General features: G+C 51.3%; 1 protein-coding gene across 1 annotated transcript in view; it reads right to left on the bottom strand.

Moving 5' to 3' along the window:
* Positions 1–23,782, bottom strand: part of LOC119946605 (mRNA-decapping enzyme 1B-like) — a 28,453-nt gene extending 4,671 nt beyond the window's left edge. Inside the window, exon 1 of the mRNA XM_038768014.1 lies at positions 23,702–23,782. The gene's annotated coding sequence lies outside the window, so the exon portion shown is untranslated. The remainder of the gene's footprint in view (positions 1–23,701) is intronic.
* Positions 23,783–24,231: the final 449 nt, after the last annotated feature.

Below are 24,231 nucleotides of genomic sequence, written 5' to 3'. Positions count from 1 at the left end.
GGAATGCCCTCCCTCCGCACATCTGCCAAGCTAGCTCTCTTCCTCCCTTCAAGGCCCTACTGAGAGCTCGCCTCCTCCAGGAGGCCTTCCCAGACTGAGCCCCCTCCTTCCTTCCCCCTCCTCCCCCTCTCCATGCCCCCACCTTACCTCCTTCCCCTCCCCACAGCACCTGTATATATGTATATATGTTTGTATGTATTTATTACTCTATTTTATTTGTACATAATAATAATGATGGCATTTCATTAAGTGCTTACTATGTGCAAAGCACTGTTCTAAGCGCTGGGGAGCTTACAAGGTGATCAAGTTGTCCCACGGGAGGGGCTCACAGTCTTAATCCCCATTTTAACAGATGAGGTAACTGAGGCTCGGAGAAGTTAAGTAACTTGCCCAAGGCCACACAGCTGACAAGTGGCGGAGCCGGGATTTGAACCCATGGCCTCTGACTCCAAAGCCAGGGCTCTTTCCACTGACCACGCTGCTTGTACATATTTATTCTATTTATTTTATTTTGCTAATATGTTTTGTTTTGTTCTCTGTCTCCCCCTTCTAGACTGTGAGCCCACTGTTGGGTAGGGACCATTTCTATATGTTGCCAACTTGTATTTCCCAAGCGCTTAGTACAGTGCTCTGCATACAGTAAGTGCTCAATAAATATGATTGAATGAATGAATAAATAAATAAATACGACTGAATGAATGAGAGGAGGGGGTTTCAGGGGCTGGGTAGGGGGTGGATAGCGGTTGTCAGGGTCATCAGAACCAGGGTTAGTGAGGGTTGGAAAATCGCTGGATTCAGACCTTTCTTCAGAGGAGAAGTGTCAGGCCTCTGAGGAATGTTCACCTTTCCCGGATTCGGAGCCCCTGGAGGATAGGGAGTGGAGATGATTAAAGCAGGCGAGCTGTGGCGAGGAGAGGCGACAGGAGCCACCAGCATTTCTCCCAGGGATGCTACAGAAGCAGCGTGGCTCAGTGGAAAGAGCCCGGGCTTTGGAGTCAGAGGTCATGGGTTCGAATCCCGGCTCTGCCAATTGTCAGCTGTGTGACTTTGGTCTCTATATGTTGCCAACTTGTACTTCCCAAGCGCTTAGTACAGTGCTCTGCACACAGTAAGCGCTCAATAAATACGATTGATTGAGTGATTCTCTGTGCCTCAGTTCCCTCATCTGTAAAATGGGGATTAAGACTGTGAGCCCCCCGTGGGACAACCTGATCACCTTGTAACCTCCCCAGCGCTTAGAACAGTGCTTTGTACAGAGTAAGTGCTTAATAAATGCCATCATTATTGTTATTGTTACAGAGGAGGCCGGGATCCGGCTTGGGGGAGGGATCATCATCATCATCATCAATCGTATTTACTGAGCGGTTACTGTGTGCACAGCACTGTACTAAGCGCTTGGGAAGTACAAATTGGCAACATATAGAGACAGTCCCTACCCAACAGTGGGCTCACAGTCTAAATGGGGGAGACAGAAAACAAAAGGGATGGGGTGGAAGCGGTATAGCGGGGGGCGGAACCCACTGGTTTCAGGGCAGCCTAGCGTGGGACCAGCTGGAATCCACTGAGGATCAGGGGGACAGGGGGTGAGTGGGATTCTTAGTGCCTGAACGGGAAGCCCTGGTAGAACAAGGAACTGGAGAGATTCCGCTCGCACTCCCTGACACCCTGTGGCCGGGAGCAGAACTGCAGCTCGGTGGGTCCTCTGTGCTGCCCCCATGTGGTCAGAATGTGGGCTGCAGGGCCGCTCTGCGGGCCTCTGAGTCAATCAATCAATCAATCAATCAATCGTATTTATTGAGCGCTTACTATGTGCCGAGCACTGTACTAAGCGCTTGGGAAGTACAAATTGGCAACACATAGAGACAGTCCCTACCCAACAGTGGGCTCACAGTCTAAAAGGGGGAGACAGAGAACAAAACCAAACATACCAACAAAATAAAATAAATAGGATAGAAATGTACAAGTAAAATAAATAAATAAATAAATAAATAAATAGAGTAATAAATATGTACAACCATATATACATATATACAGGTGCTGTGGGGAAGGGAAGGAGATAAGATGGGGGGATGGAGAGGGGGACGAGGGGGAGAGGAAGGAAGGGGCTCAGTCTAGGAAGGCCTCCTGGAGGAGGTGAGCTCTCAGCAGGGCCTTGAAGGGAGGAAGAAGGGAGTCGTTTTCACGCTCTCGGGGCTGGCACCATTCATGCATTCATTCGTATTTATTGAGCGCTTACTGTGTGCAGAACACTGTACTAAGCGCTTGGGAAGCACAAGTTGGCAACATATAGACTGAGAGCCCACTGTTGGGTATGGACTGTCTCTATATGTTGCCAACTTGTACTTCCCAAGCGCTTAGTACACTGCTCTGCACACAGTAAGTGCTCAATAAATACGATTGATTGATTGATTGATATAGAGACGGTCCCTACCCAACAATGGGCTCACAGTCTAGAAGGGGGAGACAGACAACAAAACAAAACATATTAACAAAACAAAATAAATCTTCCAGCCCCGCACCACCTATTCATTCATTCATTCAATCGTATTTATTGAGCGCTTACTGTGTGCAGAGCCCTGTACTAAGCGCTTGGGAAGTACAACTTGGCAACATATAGAGACGGACCAATTTAGCGCTTGATTTGGGCGATGCGCCGCGGCAGGGTGCTGGGGGAATCACTGTTCTAAGCGCTGGGATAGTTATAAGGCAATCAGGTTGTTCCATGTGGGGCTCATATTCTTAATTCCCATTTTACAGATGAGGGAACTGAGGCACAGAGAAGTTAAGTGACTTGCCCAAGGTCACACAGCAGATAAGTGGCAGAAGGGAATTAGAACCCACGTCCTCTGACTCCTAAGCCCGTGCTCTTTCCACCAGGCCACGCTGCTTCCCATAAGGTCAGCAGATTCGTCACCATCTAAATGCAGTAAATAGACACACTGTACGATGACTGCTAAATACTGCACAACAATGAATGGCCAAGATAACAATGTTAACACAGCAGCTTGACACAGTCTGGGAGGGAGGAGTCCTCCACACACCTTCCCCCACCCCCAACAATAACGCTTGTGGTATTTGTTAAGCACTTATTATGTGTCAAATACTGTACTAAGCCCAGGGGTAGATCCAAAGACAATCAAATCGGACACAGTCCCTGTCCCTCATGGGGCTCAAGCAGCATGATGTACTGGATACAGCACAGGCCTGAGAGACAGCAGATCAGGGGTTATAATCCTGACTCTGCCACTTTTCTGCTATGTGAACTTGGGCAAATCACTTCTCTGTGCCTCAGTTACCCCATCTGTACAATGAGGATTGAGACTGGAAGCCCCATGGGGAACAGGGACTGTGTGCAACCCGATTTGCTTGGAACCACCCCAGTGCTTAGTACAGTGCCTAGCAGAAAGTAAGTGCTTAACAAATGCCACAATTATTATTATTTATTAGGAAGGAGGGCGAATAGGAGGGCGAATTAAACTCTCCCCTCACATCTTCAAACCCCTCCCACATCTACAAACCCTTCCCCTATGCACAAACCTCCTCCCCTCTAACTCCATAAACTCTTCCACCTCCATAATCACCTTTATCTCCCATCTCCTCAAACCCAAAAAAGGTGTTTAACTTCAAGATTCCAGAGAAGCTGTGTGGTCTTGTGGATAGAACCCAGGCCTGATAGTCAGAAGGACCTGAGTTTTAATCTTGACTCCACCACTTGTCTGCTGTGTGACCCTGGGCAAATTACTTAAACTTCTCTGTGCCTCAGTATTAGCAATAATAATAATAACAATAATTTCATTCAATCGTATTTATTGAGCGCTTACTGTGTGCAGAGCACTGAACCAAGTGCTTGGGAAGTACAAATCAGCAACATATAGAGGTGGTCCCTACCCAACAACGGGATCACAGTCTAGAAGGGGAAGATAGAAAGCAAAACAATACAAGTAGACAGGTGAATAATAATGATAAATGTGGAATTTGATAAATGCTTACTCTGTGCCAGCACTGTTCTAAGCACTGGGGTGGATATAAGCAAATTGGGTTGGACAGAGTCCCTATCCCACTTGGGGCTCACAGTCTCAATCACCATTTTACAGATGAGGTAACTGAGGCCCAGACAATCAATCAATCAATCAATCAATCGTATTTATTGAGCGCTTACTGTGTGCAGAGCACTGTACTAAGCGCTTGGGAAGTACAAGTTGGCAACATACAGAGACAGTCCCTACCCAATAGTGGGCTCACAGTCTAAGTGACTGTGTCCCCTGCAAGACTGTAAGCTTGTTGTGGGCAGGGAATGTATCTACCAATTCTGTTATATTGTCAATCAATAAAACAATCGAATTTATTGAGGGCTTTTTGTATGCCGGGCACTGTACTAAGCACTTGGAAGAGTACTACACAAAAATATAACAGACAAAATGTGCTTTCCCAAGTGTTTTGTCCAGAGCTCTGCACCCAGTAACTGCTCAATAAATATGATGATTGATTGACTGATTGATTGAGAGCGCTTAGTACAGCTCTGCACACAGTAAGCGCTCAATAAATAAAATTGAATGAATGAATGAATGAAGGTGGGACAGAAGTCAATGCAGGAGCAAGCAGCAGCTGCCGGGGAAGTCAAGGTTCAGCCTTGAGGACAGTTTCTGGGCCCTAGCCTGGTGGCTCCACACCAGACAGTGAATACTGACTGCTGACCGCTACCCTCCCAGCTTTCTCCCAGCTTTCTCCCTGCTCTCTTGACTCCATTTGAAATGGCATCTTCAGGAACCTTGTTTTGTTCCGCTCACAGGAGATTCCATTTTTCCCTCAAAGAGATGAACATCTGGAGCTTTCAATTCCTCAGCTGGTAGAGTGGAGGACTGTAATAGTCTATTCCGGCTCAAATGACTCATTGCTTTTCCCTTCTAGACTGTAAGCTCAATGTGGAAAGAGAATGTGTCTGTTTGTTGTTATATTGTACTTTCCCAAGCACTTAGTATAGTGCTCTCTCTACACACAGTGAGAGCTCAATAAATACGGCTGACTGACGGCAGAGCCGAGATCTGGACTGGAGAGAAAATCAGAAATGTAGGGATTTGACACTGCACTCACAAGGTCATGCACATGGGCACACAGACACATAATCATGCATTCCCACATGGACACACACATCCCATGGTTTACAGCGGCTGCTATTCCTTTTTTTAAAATAGTATTTGTTGTGTAGTGTACTAAGCTTTGGGGTAGTTACCCGTTAATCAGTTAGGTCACAGTCCCTGTCCCATTTGGAGCTCACAATATAAATAGGAGGGAGAACAGGTATTGAATGCCTGTTTTACAGAGGGGAAAACTGAGGCATGGAGAAGTTAAATGACTTGCCCTAGGTCACACAGCAAAGTGGCAGAGCCTTCCTGATTTTCACACTGCCAGCTGTTGAAGTAGGGGCCGATGGGAGTCAATCAGTGGCTTTATTACATACTTACTTTGTGCAAAGCATTGTACTAAGTGCTTGGGAGAATACACCCAATTTTCTAATATGTAAAATATGGACAAAATCAATTTTAAGCCCTGAGACAGGAGTTGTATCAGATCTCATAAACTTGTATCCACTGCAGTGTGGGGTACACAGCAAGCTGTTAAGGATGTCATAACTATTAGTAGTAGAATTAATACCTGAGTCTGTTCACTAATGCCCGAAGAGCAGTGAGGCCTAGTGCAGAGAGCACAGGCCTGGGAATAAGATGGCCTGAGTTCTAATCCTGACTCTGCCGCTTGCCTGCTTTGTGGCCTTGGGCAAGTAACTTCACTTCTCTGTGCCTCAGTTTCCTTGTCTGCAAAAATGGGGATTCAAAATTTGTTCTTCTTCTACTCTAAATGGTGAGCCCCTTGTGGGACAGGGACTGTGTCTGATCTGCTTTTCAGGTATCTATCCCAGTGCTTAGTACAGGACTTGGCACATAGTAAGTGCTTAACAAATACCACTATCGTCATCATCGTGATTATTGTTGTTGTTGTTATTCTTTCCGCCTTTGGTCCTTATCGTCCTAACTGTGTGGTAAGATCGTAGCCGTGTGGTAAATATAACAACAACTAGAAATCAAAAAGCAATACAAAGGTCACAGTTGTACCTTTTTGGGCTGCAATGATAAATTTACAACTCAGCCAGTATGGGACAGTAACAACAAGAGGCTAGGGGGAAGGGGTGCCAGAGGCCCCATAGGCCGCAGTAAATTTCATTAATTCAATCGAATTTATTGAGCGCTTACTATGTGCAGAGCACTATACTAAGCGCTTGGGAGAGTGCAATTCAACAATAAACAGACAGATTCCCTGCCCCAGACGAGCTTACAGTAGAGAGGAGTTGTTGGGGCAGGAAATGAATGTACATCCAATCTGGGAAAAATACCTCAACCAAGGCCCCAGCAGTGAGCCCCATCCAAAAAGCCTCGGAAAACCGTGGAGTTGGTTATACCATTTCCCAGAACTTGGAGCTAAGCACCCTGTTTCCTCCTGGAAGGTCAGTATGCCTCGCTGCCATCGCCTTGCCTGTTTTCATGTTTCTCAGACATTGGTATTGGGAGGGAAAATCATTTCAGCTTCACAGATGAGGAAGATGAGGCCCAGAGAGGTTAAGTGACTTGCTCAAGGTCACACAGCATTAGATCCCAGGTCTCCTGATTCCCCTTCCCATGCTTCCTGATTGGTCTGAGCCTTGCATGCACACACACACACACACACACACACACACACACACACATATGACAGGTTGCTGCAGGAATGTTGTTAATAGCCTCTGGGAAGAGGTATGGGGAGGGTAGCTTCACTGAATATTCTGCAGCTTCTTTCTTATCTCTTCCACTGTTTTCTCCAGAGTTCAATGCCTTCATGATGGACCCTGGCCCCTCCCTTCCATACACTATTTCCCAAGCAAAAGCAACCAAAAATGGGGATGGAGAGTTGCACCCGCAGCTGCCAAGGCTTCCTCTTCCTCCTCTTTCTTCCTTCCTCCCCCTGCTGCCCCCCCCAACACACACACACTTTGCCTCTCTTCTGCTCCTCTCTGTGAAAGCTTCCTCAAAACCCTGCCTCTAGTCTCCCTGGACACCCCTACCCTGGGGCTGGAGTACTGGGAGGATGAAAGAACACCTTTCCCCAGAGTCTCCCCATGCCTCCCTCATCTGGGAAAAAAAAAATATGGCCCAAAGCAGTTTGATTGTAAATTCCTTGTGGGCAGGATTCGGGTCTACCAATTCTGGTGTATTGTGCTCTCCCAAGGTTTTAGTAGAGCGCTCTGCACAGTGTAAGTGCTCAATAGACACTATTGATTGAGGGCAGTGAAGTCCCCGTAGGGCTTGGCCCTCCATTCAGCGTAATAACAATAAGAAGAATTGTTAAGCGCTTACTAAGTGCCAAACACTGTTCTAAGCTCTAGGATAGATACAGGATAATCAGGTTGGACACAATCCCTGTCTTACATGGGGCTCACAGTCTTAATCCCCATTTTGCAGATGAGGGAACTGAGGCACGGAGAAGTTAAGTGACTTGTCCAAGGTCACACAGCAGACAAATGTCAGAGCTAGGATTAGAACCTACATCCATCGTCTCACTCCCAGACCTGTGCTCTTTCTTCTAGGCCACGCTGCTCCCTGTAGCTCGGGTTCAGGCAGAAAGGAGTGTGTGCCGGGACCAGGAATCGGGACAGGAGGAGGCCAATACAGCGGCCCAGGAGGCTTTGTGGATTTGCAGCATTTCAGGGAAAAGATAGTGATTAGTAATCTTGAAGAGCGAGAAAGTGAACTTCAGCTCCTATTGACCGAGCGTGTGTACAGTCCTCGGGCTGCTGGCCTTATCTGGCTGATGACAGAGAGGAGGGCTGGGTGGCAGGAGTGGATTCAGGTGGCAAATTCTAATTTTTGGCTTTGCTACAGACTTGCTGGGTCTGGTGTGGGGAGGTTCTGAGCCAGGCCCATCTGAGAAATGCATGGGTGGGGAGGGGGAGATGAGGAAGAAGGGATCTGGGGAAATGGGGGCGGGGGGGGGGGGGGTATGGATTGTAGTGTTTGTTAAGGGCTTACTATGAGCTAAGTCCTGGGGGGATACCTGTAAAATGGGGATTCATTCAATCGTATTTATTGAGCACTTGTTGTGTGCAGAGCACTGTACTAAGTGCTTGAGAAGTACAAGTTGGCAACATATGAAGACTGTGAACCCAATGTGGGACAGGGAGTGCTCCAACCCGATTAGCTTATATATAATAATAATAATAATAATAATAATAATAATAGCATTTATTAAGCACTCACTATGTGCAAAGCACTGTTCTAAGTGCTGGGGAGGTTACAAGGTGATCAGGTTGTCCCACGGGGGGCTCACAGTCTTCATCCCCATTTTACAGTTGAGGTAACTGAGGCCCAGAGAAGTTGTGACTTGTCCAAAGTCACACAGCTGACAATGGGTGGAGCCAGGATTTGAACCCATGACCTCTGACTCCAAAGCCCAGGCTCTTTCCATTGAGCCACACTGCTTGTATCTACCCCAGCGCTTAGTACAGTGCCTGGCACATAGTAAGCACTTAACAAATACCACAATCAGTACAATCAGATAATGTGGCTCAGTGGAAAGAGCATGGGCTTGGAGTCAGAGGTCCTTGGTTCAAATCCCGGCTCCACCAATTGTCAGCTTTGTGACTTTGGGCAAGTCACTTAACTTCTCTGGGCCTCAGTTACCTCATCTGTAAAATGGGGATTAAGACTGTGAGCCCCCTGTGGGACAACCTGATCACTTTGTAACCTCCCCAGCGCTTAGAACAGTGCATTGCATATAGTAAGCGCTTAATAAATGCCATCATTGAGTAGAGTTTACCCATATCCACTTCTCCCTTCCCCAGAGCAGGGGTTAAAGTTGGAAAGTGGTTTTAAGGTTGGGTTAGGGCTGTGGTCAAGGTCAGGATTAGGATCAGGTTTAGATCTGGATCAGGGGTCAGGTTTAGGGCCTGATCAGAATCAGGTTCAGAGTCGGGGTTAGGGTCAGGTTACTGGCATTGAGACAGGGGCACGACTGATAAATGTGGTACCTGCTAAAGCTCTTACTATGTGTCAGACACTGTGATAAACCCTGGGGTGGATACAAGCAAATCAGGTTAGACATAATCCCTGTCCCACGTGGGGCTCACAATATCAGTCCCCATTTTACATATGAGGTAACTAAAGCTCAGAGAAGTGAAGTGACTTGCCTAAGATCACATTGGTGACAAGTGGAGCAGGCCAAGGGGGGGCACACTGCCGTGAGGAAGCCCTTTCTCCCCAGAAAACAAATCCAAATGGAATTTTTTTTTCTAGTTAAAACAAAATCCGGAAATACTGGATTCAGAATAAAATGTATTCTCTGGAAACATCCCTAAATTCATTATGGAATAATAACGGCTTCACTCGGCTTTAGAGGTGCAGCGTGGCTCAGTGGAAAGAGCCCGGGCTTTGGAGTCAGAGGTCATGGGTTCAAATCCCAGCTCGGCCACTTGTCAGCTGTGTGACTTTGGGCAAGTCACTTCACTTCTCTGAGCCTCAGTTACCTCATCTGTGAAATGGGGATGAAGACTGTGAGCCCCACGTGGGACAAGCTTATCACCTTGTAACCTCCCCAGAGCTTAGAACAGTGCTTTGCACATAGTAAGCACTTAATAAATGCCATTATTATTATTATTATTATTTAGTGGTGGAGCCAGGATTAGATACCATGACCTTCTTCCCATACCCAGGCCTGTGCTCTATCCACTATAGCATGCTGCTTCCCCCCCTTAGCTTCTGCTCCCCAGCAAATGGGGTTGGAAGGGGGGCGAGCAGGGGTTCTATTATATGCTTCAGGGCTGTTCTAACCCTGCAAACTATTCACTCATTCAGTCTAGTTATTGAGCGCTTACTGTGTGCAGAGCTCTGCATTAAGCGTTTGGGAGAGTATAATAGAACAATAAACAGACACATTCCCTGTCCACACCAAGTTTACAGTCTCGGGGACAGTTTCACCCCACTTGGCTGAAGTGTCTGATCCTTCAATCCTGCCCAACCCTGTCCACCAGGGGCCATGGCTGCCTGAGGCCGCCTTGGGCTACCTGATCCTCCCCCCCCCCAACCCAATTCCACCCAAACTTGGGCAGAACCTCAGAGAAGGGATGGCATTCCCTACTGGTTTCTAAAGTGCTCTAGGTGTGGCCATTGAAAAAAGAAAGAAGATAGAAGAAGAAAGGAGAGGGTAGAAAAAGGAAAGACAAAGGAGAAAAACAAAGGAGGAGAACTAAAGAGGAGGAGGAAGAGGCAGAGGGGGGAAGGAGGAGGAGGAGAAGGAGAAGTGGTTCATGATCTGAAGAGGTTGTGAAGGTTAAGGAAAATTGAATTCAGTTAAAATATCAAAAAGAGGACCTTTGGGTGGGAAATGTCTGGGCCTATTCACTACAGAATAGAACCTTGAAGTTGAGTATGACCTCATCTTCAAAAGCAGCAGTGATACTCACTTCCATTATCATCTTCATCCTGATCATCATCACCATGAACAGTATTTTCTGAGCACTTGCTATTTTCAGAGTCCTGTATTGGGTGCTTGCTGCATACGGAGTACTGTATTGGGCATGGCTGGTGTGTAGAATACTGTACTAGGCTCTTGGTGAAAATTCAACAAAAGCCAAACCACCCAGCCCCTGCCCTTGAGGAGTTTACAATCTGGGATCGAATTGTATTGTTTTACAAGCAATTTTGCACATCCAACCAACCAGTAAATTCATACTATTTATTGAACGTTTATTATGCAGAGCACTGAATTCAGTATCCAGGTTTTCACATTATTAAACCATAATGACAAAGCTGACTGCTTACTCTCTGAGCACTGATGATTGTTTTAGGAATGCCTTAAAATGGGGATTAAGACTGTGAGCCGCACGAGGGACAACCCGATTACCTTGTATCTACCCCAGCGTTTAGAACAGTGCTTGGCACACAGTAAATGCTTAACAAATGCCATTATTATTATTATTGTGAAGTTCGATTAGTATTTCAGAGTGGGAAGGTTACCGTTAGTACAACTGACCCCTCTACCCAGGTCAGACCTCTCTGTAATATCCCAGAGCCGCTGATGGAGAAAACAAGAGAGGGCCGGGCTGGAACCAGCTCAGCCCAGAGAAGCAGCTTGGGGAAAGAGCAAAGGTCTGGGAATCAGAAGAACCTGGCTATGGGTGTCTGAAACGCAGGGGTCGGGGGTCTTGGGCTGGGGGTTGAGGTCTGGGGAGCAGGGGGTGGGGTTTAGGGGAGTCTAAGTTTGAAGGCCCTGGGGGCAGAGTCTAAGGTGCGGAGTGCGAATGTGCGGTTCATTCATTCATTTCACTCAATCGTATTTACTGAGCGCTTACTGTGCACAGCACACTGTACTAAACGCTTGGGAGAGTACACTATAACAACAAACAGGTACATTCCCTGCCCACAACGAACTCAGTCTATAGGAGTATATGTATATATGTATATATATATATGTATATATATATATATATGTATATATGTTTGTACATATTTTTTTACTCTATGTATTTATTTAATTTATTTGTACATATCTATTCTATTTATTTTATTTTGTTAGTATGTTTCGTCTCTGTCTCCCCCTTTTAGACTGTGAGCCCACTGTTGGGTAGGGACTGTCTCTATATGTTGCCAATTTGTACTTCCCAAGCGCTTAGTACAGTGCTCTGCACATAGTAAGCGCTTAATAAATACGATTGATGATGATGATGATGATGATAGGAGGAGGTGAAACGGCGGAGTTGGGATGTGAGTGTCTTAAGCCCGGGGGCGTGGGGGGAGCGTGTACTGAGACTCAAGAACGGGGGGCGTGGATAAAAGAGGGCGCCAGTTCTCCTGGCGCCCCCCAACATTGCGTTAAGGACCCTCCCGCACAGATTTTAAGCCACAGCAGAGTAAGAAGGGGGAGGGGGGCAGACCCCAGACTCAGCAGCAGGGCGGGTGCAAGGGGAGGGCCGGTGCTCACGTTGTTGCGTTTTGCAGAGGGAATGCAAGCAGCCGGCGCCCCCAGGCACCCCGCAAGACACTCTGCCCTCTCCCCCGCCCCCCAACAAAAAATAAACAAACCAATAGCCCCCCGCTCCGCCCCCCGCCTCCGGTCGGAGAAACCCTCGGCCGCATGGCCCCAGGGGGCGTCCGGCCGTGTCCTTCCGATGAACCTGGGCCCTTCCCCCGCCACTCGGAGAGGAGGGTCGTCTGGAGGGCCGGCCGCCCTCCGGCCGCCGAGGGGGCGGGGCGGGGCGGGGCGGGGCGCGGCCTGGGGCGGCCAAACCGGAGGGGAGGGGGCGGGCGCGACGGGTGGGACGGAAGGCGGGCTGGGAGGGGGGGGGGGGCGCAGAGATACCGGGGTGAGGGGAGAAAGGGGCGCGCGGACAGCGGGGAGCCCGACAAGGGGAAGAAAAGAGGAGCGGAGGAGGGAGGTCATCGCGGGCCGGGCCGCGCCCCTCGCCCTGACGCCCCGTCGGAAGAAGGCGAGCAGGGGCCGCCGGGGAGGTCACTTAGTGGTAACAGCCCGGTCTTGGGAATCAGAGGACGTGGGTTCTAATCCCGACTCCGCCACTCGTCTGCTGTGTGACTTTGGGCAACCCACTTAACTTCCCTGGGCCTCGGTTACCTCATCAGTAAAATGGGGATGAAGACTGTGAAGCAATCAATCGATCGTATTTATTGAGCGCTTACTGTGTGCAGAGCACTGTACTAAGCGCTTGGGAAGTACAAGTTGGCAACATAGAGAGACGGGCCCTACCCAACAGTGAGCTCACAGTCTAGAACTGTGAACCCCACGTAGGGCAACCTGATTACCCTGTATCTGTCCCAGCGCTTAGAACAGTGGTTGGCACATAGGAAGCGCTTAGCAAATGAAGACTGTGAACCCCACGTAGGGCAACCTGATTATCCTGTATCAGTCCCAGCGCTTAGAACAGTGGTTGGCACATAGTAATCGCTTACCAAATGCCATTATTATTATCAATACTCCCGCCCAGACCACCCGATTTCCAAGGGTCGAAAGGGGCGGGAGCCCTTTTGCCGGGTTCCAACTAGGATCAGAAAGGCCCACTCTGGCTTGTCTCCACCCGAGCCTCAGTAGTCGACCCCCGGGGCAGAAGGGGGGGCGTACCAAACTCCTCAAGGGGCAAAAGTCCCGGACTGCGAACAGGGAGACACGAGTTCCAGTCCCAGCCTTGCCTCGGGCTTGCTGCGTGCCTGAGCCTCAGTTTTCCCATCCGTAGAATGGGGGTGACAGTCCCGGCCGTCAGTCAATCAATCATTTACTGAGCGCCTACTATCTGCAGAGTGCTGTACTAAGCGCATAGGAGACTACAATGAAACAATAAGCAGAACCATCCCCTGCCTACAACGAGCTTTCAGTCTAGAGGGGGAGACAGACATTGCTGTTTGAAAGGGCCTTGGGAAAGTAAGAGCCTCCGATCCACTTTCGAGGTGTCGAGGTTGTTGTTGCTGTGATCATCCCATCAAAAGGCGGGGTTCTCCCCACATTGGAGCAGTGCCCTCCCCCCAACGCGCACAAACCCCACACACTCTGCACAGTCTCAGCAGGTGCGGGGACTACGATGGAGAAAGCGGGGTGGCGCTTGAGAGATTTCAGATTGGGGGGCTGTGGGAGGGGGAGATGACTTTTTTTTCTCTCTCCACACCCTTTCAGATCTCTGGGAACGAACTCTCATCCCTCCCGGCGCTAGGACGACCCCTCCCCTCCAAACTCCCTGCCTCTCCATAACAATACGATGGAGACTGGGCCGAGAGAGGATTGGCCCGGGGGGGTGGGGATGGAAGGTGGCAGACAAGTCAATTATAAATGTCCCCGGTTTGGCCCGAATTCCCAGACGGCGGGGGCTGACGCGAGTGGAGGCACTTGTCCAGTGCGGACTCGGTTACTCGGCATCTCCTGTCCCCTCGCGCCTCTGGCCTACCCGGACCATCTTGGCCCCGGTCCGACGAGCGAGCCAGGAAGCAGCAGTATGAGCGCCCAACTCGCCCTGCCCAACTACCAGCCATGTCCACCCGACGTGGCCCACGCCGGGCCCTACTTCCCCGAGGGCGGCTGGGCACCGCACCCGCAGCCCGAGGTCTACCCGGCCGCTCCGCCCTTCCTACCCTTCCAGATGCCAGGAGCGGAAAAGGGCCGGCACGATCCAGGTGAGGGGGGATGGGGGACATGGCGGGAAGGGGGAACTTCCTTCTCATCCATTCAATCAATCGTATTTATTGAGCACTTATACTGTGTGCAGAGCACTGTAGTATGCGCTTCGGAAGTACAACTGGCAACATAAAGAGACGGTCCCTACCCAACAACGGGTTTCCAGTCTAGAAGACCTCCTTCTCGGCAGGAGGAGCCCGGGGGTCTCTTGCCCCGCTGCCACAGGGGTCGGAGCGGGGAGGGGGAAGGGAGGGAGGAGAAGGGGAGGCGACCCGGCGGTCCCAGACAGCGGCCGTGTGAGCTGCCCGGGTGGACAGAGCGGCCAACATCTCCCAGACTGTCTGTTCTTTGCCCTGTCAGGGCCCGGGGGGAAGGGGAAAGTCGCAGGGGCGGGGAAAACCCTGGAAAGTTCCGTGTTCTTCATTGTCCCGCCGCCTCGCGACCCTGACCGTCGCTCGAACCCAGACCCGGGGGGGGGGGGGTCGCCTGACCGAGAACGAGGGCAATAGATCAATCAATCTGTTCGTTTGCGTTAGCCGAGGGTTAGTTCCCAAGATGGATGTGTCCGCCCCAGGAGCCAAGGACTCCCTGGGGAGGCGACACCTCTCAATCCTGGGATCGCATCCAGACCCTCCGCCCCCCACCCCAGAGCCTCCCCCTGTAGCCCGGGGATGGTTACCATGTGATGTTTCGATCCCGAAACGGCATCGCGTCTCCCTCGATCAATACTCGGGGCGCGCGAGGTGGCAATTCGGCGGCTGTGGGAAAATCCTAGACCTCTCCCGGGAAGGATTTGCTCGTCCCCCAGCGTGGCGGGACCTGTCCCACCCCACCATCGATTTACGAGAAATCGTAGTGGGGACTGGGCGGTCTAGACCCAGAGGCGGGGGGCGAGAAGCCTTGAGGCCGGGATTGCCCTGAGCTGGCCCGTTCAGCGTCGAGGGGGAGGATTTGAGAGGTCCCTCCTCTCCACCTTTTGGCCCTCAAACCTTGCGGTCCCCCACCCCCCCACACACTCCCCTCTCTCCGGGTCTGTCTGTAGTTCCACCCAGGGCCTTTCAAAGCTCCTTGTTTCCTCTCCCAGTCGACCTTTCTCCGGCTTCGTCCTGTTCCGAAAAGGTGAGCCAGTCCACCCCCGACTCGGCCACAAGCCCCAGTGCCCACCCGTCCTCCCCGCAGGCCTGGCCCGGCAGCCAGGCCGAGGAGGACCAGGCCAAAGGGCAAATGAAGAAGTCAAAGATACGGACGGCCTTCACCCAGACTCAGCTGAACACCCTCAACCGGCGGTTCCAGACCCAGAAATACCTGAGCCCCCAGCAGATCCGGGATCTGGCCATGAGCCTAAACCTCACCTACAAGCAGGTGAGCATGGGGAGAGGGTTGGGGGGGCTGGGCTGGCGGTCCTCGGTCGGGAAGGGAGGATGGAGGGTAATAATAATAATAATACTTGCCAAGCACTTACATGTCAAACACTGTTTTAAGCAATAGAGGGGGGGGACAGGCATTAATGTAAATATGTAAATTACAGATATGAACGTAAATACTATGGGGCTGGGAGTGGGGGTGAGTAAAGGAAGCAAGTCAAGGAGACCAGAAGGGAGTGGGAGAAGAAAGGAGGGCCTAGTCAGGTAAGGCCTCTTGGATTTCTTATTGAATTGGAAGCCTTACTGAATTCTGTCCATCTGCTTCCCTTCCCATACCTCGTCTGTCCTGCAGGTCAAAACCTGGTTCCAGAACCAGAGAATGAAGTCTAAGCGGGATCGGAAGGACAACCTGTGGACAGGCCGGAGGGTCGGTATGGTTCAGGTGAGACAATGGGGTTCAGCAGGCTTGGGAAGGTCCGGTACACAGGGATAACTTGTTCTATATGACATGGGACAGTGCGGTCCAGTGGGAGGAGAACAGGCCTGGAAGTCATGAGCTCTAGTTCCCAGCCCTGCCCAATTATATGACGTTAGACAAGTCCCTGAGCCTTAATTACCTCACTTGTAATATGGAGGTAAGGTAACCACGCACATGTCTGTTTGGGTATCCTGAATTTGCCCCAATGCTTGGCCCCGGGAGGGGGCATCAGGTGATGATGTCACTGCCCCTCGAGGATGGAGGGGTAGAGAACAGGCATCTCACTGGTACTTTGTCCATCAGTCCTCCTCTGCCAGTGGCTCCTTTAGCTGTTGGTAGCCCCTAAGCCAGGTCTTCCCTTCCAGAACGGCTCTCTGCCTGCCACCTACATGAGCCTGTACTCGGCCCTGCAGCATGGCTACTTGGTGAATCCTGCAACAGGGAGCCTCCCACCATGGGCGGGCCAGGCCTGGGCCAGCGAGCCCCAGGGTTTTGTGGATGGGGTCGGGCAGCAGCAACAGCAGCAGCAGCAGCTCCAGCTCCAGCAGCTCCAGCAGCTCCAGCAGCTCCAGCTCCAGCTTCAGCAGCCGCTGTCCTTCCCTAGCCCTGTCGAGACCAGCCAGCCCTTTGCCAAAGCCATGGTGGGGAGTTACCCGCCCCAGCAGGCGGCCCTAAGCTTTAGCATCCCCGGGGCTGCAGACTGCCTCCCTGCCTTCCCCACGGACCTGCCGCTGGCACACATCAAGACGGAAGACAGCTACAGCGACCCTACCTTTCTAGCTGTTCACCCCCAGTTCCCAGACACGAGTGGCCTCCACCTGTACCAGCCCTAGCGGTGCTCTGCCCCTCACGTCTTCCCAACCCCATCTCTGTGGTTCCAGGCTCCGCTGTTGGGCTGACTGGTGTGTGTATATTTTCTGTCCATGCATTGCTGCTGTGTGTTGTGTGAACGTTTGACAGACCTCTAGAGAGGTGTGCTGTTACTAGTCATTCTGGGGCTGTGGGATCAGGAAAGGGTAGGAACTGTCATAAGCAGGGGGAGGTGAAGGGATGGGACCCAGCCACCTTGCTGCCTGCGGAGCAAAAGTGCAAAAGTGATGGAGGGAAAGAAGGAAGAGGAAGCAAAGCTTTGGTGGGGTGTTGCCTCTGCATCTGGTGTGGTAAGTGCCAAGAGCTGACAGCCTGTAAATAGGTAAAGGATTTTTTAAATATGTACCATAGATTAGCATGTTCTGCCCTGGTGTGGGGGGGTGTTCTAGTGTGTAGCCATCTGCCCCTTGGGTTCAGGGAAGGCTGATGTTTTATAAATAAACGTTTTTTCTTTTTTTTTTTTAAATTGGATTGTGTACCTTGCTGTTTCCTGCTCCAGGGGTCAGGGAAGGCTTGTTTCCCCACTGGCTCAAGTCTGGGAACTATGACAGGAGCCAGTGGCCAGAGGTTTGTGATTGTCTATCCTTAGAGGGACGCCCATAGGGTTTGGGGCATAGGGGTCGGGGGCAGAAATCTGGCTAATTTGTGAGTCTGACTCTAGTCCTTGGGGCAGTGTCCCTCTGACCCCCAGGATCCAGCCAAGTAGTGACTTGTGGCCTCGGTTCCCCAAGCCTCAACCAGGTGTGTTAGGACACCTGGCCAGCAACTTCTTGTCTTCCTACTGCTGGGGCATCTAGCTGCAGGAAGGGACTGGTGAGAAGTCCCCTCCCCACTGGAGGTGAGTGGTGGGGGCAGTGGAGAAGGAGTTTGGGGAGGTGGGAGGTGGAAGGCAGGAGTGGGGAAGGTAACATGGGGTTTGTCCTGGAAGTTGACCAGCCAGGGTGCTCTGGGCCCCTTGCACTGCAGGGTTGGCTCACCTACCCCTTCACTTGGACCAGAAGCAGTGAGTTTAGTGGGTAGAGCCAGGGCCTGGGTTCTAATCCCTAATTCACCACTTGTCTTCTAGACTGTGAGCCCACTGTTGGGTAGGGACCATCTCTATGTGTTGCCGACTTGTACTTCCCAAGCGCTTAGTACAGTGCTCTGCACACAATAAGCGCTCAATAAATACGATTGATTGATTGTCTGCTGTGTAGCCTTGGGGGGAAGTGAAATCATTTCTGTACTTCAGTTACCTCATTTGTAGAATCTGGATTAAGGCTGAGCCCCCAAGTGGGACATGGACTGTGTCCGACCTGATTAGCCTTTATCACTAAGCGGTGCTTAGTACAGTGCCTGACTTAACACTTAACAAATTCCAAATTCCATTCCTATAGGCCAGTTATCCCAGCTTCCAGTCCCAGGCTGAGCTCAAGGGGCAGCCAGTTTACCTGTTGCCAGAAAACTCCCCACCCCCACCTCACTGCCAAGCTCAAAGTCGGGGAGGAGGTGAGACACAGGCCACATAGCAATGCCGGCCAGAGCAGTAAGAGCTCTGGGAGGGTGGGGGTGGGGGTAAACTTTTGCAGTCTCTGGTGTGGCTGAGTCTTCTGATCTCCCCAAACCCTCCCGCTTTGGGATTGAGATCCAGCCAGGAGAGACTAACTGCTGGGAGAGCATTGCAAATCTTACACAGGTGGAGCTTTGCAATTCGTTTACCTCTCTGGATCTGGCAAGTCAGAGACTCTTTCACGGTTTCTGACTGTCTCTGTCGCTTGCTGCTGTGATTCCAGTTCTGGGCATATGGAGGAGGGGGCGACTGCCTCCAGGAACCACAGCCCAGCTGAAGGAGGTCTGAATGCACAGGAACTTCCCCAGCCCAGTGGGACTCCTGGAACCCCAACTTGGGAAGGCCACTGAGTCTCAAAATCAGGCACCTTTAATTCCATTCCCCCAGGAGCAAACTTTCATTAGTCTCTGCACTTTCCAGTCAGCGCTGAATGTCAGATTCCACTGAGTCTTCGATTATAATTAATGATGGTATTTGTTACGCATTTACTCTGTGCCAGGCCCTGTACTAAGCGCTGAGTGGATACAGTCAAATCGGGCTGGACATAGTCCCTGCCCCATGTGGGGCTCATAGTCTCAATCCTCATTTTACAGATGAGGGAACTGAGGCCCAGAGAAATGAAGTGACTTGCCCAAGGTTACAGCAAACAAGTGGCAGGGCCGGAATTAGAACCCATGACCTGACCCCCAGGCCCCAGCTCTATCCACTCCACCCTGCTGCTTCTACTAGGTCCTGGGGGTCTCATCTACTTGACCCCACGTAAGCATGTTCCTCGTGTGTGACCAGGGTCTGGGGCACCTAGGCCCAGGGGAGGGCGTGGCCCAGTACTTGGGCATCACGGAACCCCCTCCACCCCATAGGAGGCCCGACCCCTTGGGCTTGTGTGTTGTGGGGGTACGATCCTGGCTGAAGCCAGATCAATGTTGCACTGAAGGCTCCCTCTCCCCCCACGCATACACATATTGGAGGCAGACATATTTTGGGAGCCAACAGGTAGCGCCTCCCCCCATCTCGGGGCACCGGCGGGTCAGGCCCGGGTTTTCCCTCGCCAACAAAGAACCTTAATCGTCCGCTAAAGACCGCCTTTGTCATGAGCCCGGCAAGGCTGGGGAATTCAGGTTTCTGCAGGAGAAAGGTTGGGGGGGCGGGGCCCACTGAGGTAAGGCGGGGAGGTAGGAGGGAAGGATGGGGAGGAGGAGGAGGAGGCGGCGGGGAGGGCGCGGGGACTGATGCCCGAGGCCGAAATCTGGGGTGGCCGCAGGGTCAGTCCCTTTTAAGGGCAGGCGGGACCCCCCAGGTGGCCGTCGCGGTCTTTGGCTCTTCGAATCTCAGCTTGGAAGCCCCAACCAACCCCGCTGTGCCTCTAGTCAGTTCCTCAGGGCAGGCATCCAGGCCACCAACTTTATGGTGCTCTCTAAAGCCACGGTGTGTGCCCAATCGGTGACATCGATTGGGGTGTGTGGGAGGGGTGATCTAGCCTCGCACAATTCCCCAAGCTGCTTGGCCGGGTTCCTAGTTCATCAAAGGGGGACGCAGGTGCTCCTGGGTCGGGAGGGGTGGTTGAGAGGAGGGAGAGGGAGTTGGCAAAGACCCCATAAACTTCTCAAAGCCCCTAGACTCCTGAGGGAATAGTTTGTTGTGCCTTTCGGAGCCTCTGAACCCCAGGACCAAGAAGGGAATAAGGGGGAGCCTGGGGCAGCTGGGGACTCATCCTCACCCTGAGCCTGGGTGGGCCTGATTACTAAGAAGGCAGAGGAAGAGGGGCTGAAGCTCAGCGGCAGGGAGAGGAGAGAGGTGGGCCACAATGGGATAATGGAGAGAGGAGAAAAGCAGCATGGCCTAGGCGACCTGGATTCTAATCCTAACTCTGCCACTTGCTTACTGTGAGGTCTTGGGCAAGTAACTTCACTTCTCTGTGCCTTTTTCTCATATGCAAAATGAGGATTCAATAATCGTTCTCCCAAGAATGCAGTGAGTTCCATGTAAGACAGGGACTGTCCCTCCTGAATATATTGTATCTACTCCTGCCCTAGCTGGGAAAGAGCAGGAGGAAGACCCTGCATGTTTTTTGTTTTGTTTTTAAATGAGGTATTAAGTATTCACTACGTGTCAAACAGTGTTCTAAGCACTTTGGTAGGTACCAGGTAATTAGGTCAGGCACAGTCCCATTCCCACAGGAGGCTCCAGTTTAAATAGGGAGAAAAGGTACTTAATCCCTATTTTACAGCTGAGGGAGCTGAAGCACAGAGAAGTTAAGTGACTTGGCCAAGGTCACACAGCAAACAGTTGGCAGAGTCAGAATTAGAACCCAGGTCCTTTGACTCCTAGGCCCATGCTCTTTCCATTGGCCATGCAGCTTCTCTGAAAATGCTGCATGCTCCTACACGTGCAGTGATTAGTACAATCCCCTGAACATAGTAAGTGCTCAATAAATATTAGTGATTAACATCTGTCTGCAGACTCTGGAGCACCAGTTTACGGAAGGCAAACGGGAAGGAGGGGCCCGGGCCAGAAATCAGGGATACTTTTACCCAATGAAACCCACTAACCAAACAAGGGCTTGAAAGAGAAGCCCAGCGGGAACCAGGGGCTGAATTATGCAGGGATGCGGGGGGGGAGGGGGGTGCCGGCGGCTGCTTGCTGGAGGAGGAAGGGGATTTCTCAGAAATGAAAGGGCCAGGAGAGCTGGGGAGGAGTTAAGAGGAAAAATGCTATAGGTGCAAAGTTTTGAGGCTCTCTGGCCTCAAGCTGGACCCAGCTCTATCCAAAACCCTCCCCTCTTTCTGCCCCAGAGCATCCTAGGACCAGAGACCCCCAACGCCTCACACCTCTGATGGAGACGTCACTTCACTTCCTCTCCCAAAGGGCAACACACCCCAACTTTCACCTCTTGCCACTTCCCATTTACATCCAGTACCATGCCCTCAGTAGGCACTCAAAAAATTACACCTCCACAGCAACTATCAATCAATAATAATGATGGCATTTGTTAAGTGCTTACTATGTGCAAAGCACTGTTCTAAGCGCTGATATTTATGGAGTGATGACTATACACAGTAATTTTCTTTGCCCTCGGGAGAGTTCAATACATCGGGGTATAAATACTACAATCCCTGCTTACCATATACCCAATAACCCCAGGAGGTGGTCATGGCGGCCTTGACTCAGTCTGCTCACCTGTGTAGCAACTCCAGGGGACCCCGCCACCAGAGCTGTCAACAGGCATATGCGGACTGGGAAGGCGGGGATAATAATGAAGGCATTTATTAAGCGCTTACTATGTGCAAAGCACTATTCTAAGCGTTAGGGAGGTTACAAGGTGATCAGGTTGTCTCACGGGGGGCTCAGTCTCAATCCCCATTTTACAGATGAGGTAACAGGCACGGAGAAGTTAAGTGACTTGCCCAAAGTCACACCACTGACAATTGGAGTCGGGATTTGAACCCATGACCTCTGACTCCAAAACCCGCCTAGGGATCTGGTGGGTTCCAGGGTGGAGTGGAGGCTCCCCTGGGCCTCAGTTTCCCCTCTGGAAAAAGGCTTAGAGAGGTGCTGGCTTGTGGTTCGGGGGTAGGGCGTCGTCCCCCGGCCCCCGCGGACCCGGATTGCGAGGGTGGACGGGGTCCATCCCCCACTGTCCCCAGGCGGAGGGTCCGAAGGCGGGGGAACGCAGAGGCCTGGTGAGCCCCAAACCCTCTGTCCCCTGGTATCCCCCGCCTCGGGGAACCAACCCCTCGCTTTAGGCTCCGGGCCTCGGTTCGCCCCACCGTGACTTTCCTCCCCACTGTGGGGTAGGGACTGTCTCTATATGTTGCCAACTTGTACTTCCCAAGCGCTTAGTACAGTGCTCTGCACACAGTAAGCGCTCAATAAATACGATTGATTGATTGATTACGCTCTAGCGCCACCTCGTGGACCCAGAGCTTTAGCCGGCGACTTCCATTCATTCATTCAATTGTATTTATTGAGCACTTACTGTGCTCAGAGCACTGTAACGCGCTTGAGAGAGTACAATATAACAATAAAAAGACATTTCCTGCCCATAACGAGCTTACAGGGTTTGGGGGAAGGCAGATATTAATATAAATAAGTAAATTACAAATATATACCTGAGTGCTATGGTGCTGGGAGGAGGGATCAATAAAAAGGGCAAGTTGGATCATCATCATCATCATCATCAATCGTATTTATTGGGCGCTTACTGTGTGCAGAGCACTGTACTAAGCGCTTGGGAAGTACAAGTTGGCAACATAGAGACAGTCCCTACCCAACAGTGGGCTCACAGTCTAAAAGGGGGAAACAGAGAACAAAACCAAACATTTTTGGTCATCCAAACAAGTTGGATGATGAAGAAGGGAGTGGGAGAGGAGGAAAGGAGGTCTTACTGTATGCAGGGGATTGTACTAAGCTCTCCATTAATCTGACTCCTGGGCGGGGGGGGGGGCGGGGGGGAGAGGGTGTCACATTTTGCACCCGTGGGTCTTACAAGGGTGTTTTGTTTTGTTGTCTGTCTCCCCCTTCTAGACTGTGAGCCTGTTGTTGGGTAGGGACCGTCTCTCTAGGTTGCCAGCTTGTACTTCCCAAACACTTAGTACAGTGCTCTGCGCACAGTAACGCTCATTAAATATGATTGAATGAATGAATGAAAGTGCAAGTCACCTCTAGACTCTACTCTCCCAAGAGCTTAGTACAGTGCTCTGCACACAGTAAGCACTCAATAAATATAATTGATTGATTGCAGACTCAGTGTCCCGAAGAAGCGGCATGGCCTCGTGGAAAGTGTATGACACTCACTCACATTTACCAGGGCTGCTTCCCAACCCCTATAATGGTCTTAAGGAACAATCCTGAACCAGGAGGCACAAAGACCCGGAACGGGGGAGCAGAAGTACCTGAAACTGGGCATCACGTAGTTCCCCATCTCTCATGTTGGCCCCGGCCAGGGAGGCATGAAAGAAATCAGGCCGGAATCAGCAAGGCTGTCTGCTAGGGAAAAGGTGTCCTGGGTTTGATGAGCAGATTCGATGGGCTCAGGAGGATCTCATCTGGGGGCGCAGGACTGGGCGCCCTCGATAACCTTGGGGCCTGGCCAGACAATCCGCTGTAGCAGAAAAGACCGGCCCCGCTTGCTTCTCTCCCCAGCCGGTTGGTCACAAGGCCGGGCACAAAGGTGGCACAGGGCAAGAGGGTAGCTCGAGAGGGATGCCCGGTTTGCGGCTGGCCAGCCGCTGGTGTTTGAGGCCTCACCTGGAAGGACACGCGGGAACCTCGTGTTTTTCCTCTGATGGCATCCGGACTTGGGGCAGTGACACTCGAGGACTACTGGGTTCCTGGAAAAGCTGCAGGGATCATGGAGGGTGGGGGGGAAGAGGGTTAAGGGGGAGAACCCCTCCTGGTGTCCCAACCTCTCACAGTCCCACCATGCAGGTCCCGAAAGGTCTGGAATAATAATGATAATGATGATGGTATTTGTTAAGCACTTACTATGTGCCAAGAACTTTTCTAAATGCTGGGGTAGATACAAAGTAATCAGGCTATCCCATGTGGAGTTCACAGTCTTAATCCCCATTTTACAGATGAAGTCACTGAGGCACAGAGAAGTGAAGTGGCACGCCCACGGTCACACAGCAGACAAGAGGCAGAGTACCCATGCTGCCGGTCTGGCCAGTTCCTCCTCTCTAGGGCCAGGGGCATGCATGAACTTCAATCTTGTCCCACCCACATTGATAAGTGCAGCGCCTAGCACAGCACCTAGTCCAGGGTAGGCGCTCACCCTG

The sequence above is a fragment of the Tachyglossus aculeatus genome, chromosome 27 (genome assembly GCF_015852505.1).
Source record: "Tachyglossus aculeatus isolate mTacAcu1 chromosome 27, mTacAcu1.pri, whole genome shotgun sequence".
NCBI lineage: Eukaryota > Metazoa > Chordata > Mammalia > Monotremata > Tachyglossidae > Tachyglossus > Tachyglossus aculeatus.
The sequence above is the reverse complement of the archived record's forward strand: the minus strand, read 5'-3'. Positions and strand labels throughout refer to the sequence as shown.